This window comes from Plasmopara halstedii (assembly GCF_900000015.1).
Source record: "Plasmopara halstedii genome assembly, contig: Scaffold_110, whole genome shotgun sequence".
In the NCBI taxonomy this organism is placed as follows: Eukaryota; Oomycota; class Peronosporomycetes; order Peronosporales; family Peronosporaceae; genus Plasmopara; species Plasmopara halstedii.
This window is the reverse complement of record NW_020187031.1, coordinates 1057199-1057799: the sequence shown is the minus strand read 5'-3', so window position 1 is coordinate 1057799 and position 601 is coordinate 1057199.

Genomic DNA, 601 nt, shown 5'->3' with positions numbered 1-601 from the left:
GGAGACAATACAGTCCGCAGAGTGGAGCTCGACTTTGGGGCGGAGAGGTCGGCTTGAGAAGAGTGGATCTGAGGAGCGGCCGGCGATAGTTGAGGTTCCATCTTAAGTTGCTGGAGTCGCTTGGGTTGCTTGAGGGGGAGTCGAAAAATTGGGAAATGACACGTGGCTGAAAGCCTCCCAAATAACCTTTCAAAATTGATACCCTCGTATTTTCGCATATCCTTTTTCGGAAAAGTATGATTTTATCCAGGATCGCGCACATCTGTGATACCTGGAAAGCGTTTGACAAAATCACCGAAAGCCGGGTGAGTCGTCAGCTTTTGAACCACCTTAAACAGTCGTTCAACTGCGTCCTCCGCGAGTTGGCGCCGCTGGAGGTACCGAATATGAGCAAAAAAAGTCGTGAAAATCACCTGGATTGCGGCAAGCGCCGGCGTGGGTTGTCGTCCGTCGAACAGACACCGATTGCGGTCAGACCACAAGAAGTGGATTGTTACTGCGCGAAGAGTGTGCCAGACGTCGCCAACCACATCTTCACAGGCTTCCCAATTGTCGCGTACGCGCTTCTTCTTGGCCAAAGCAATGTCGAGCCACGTCGGAT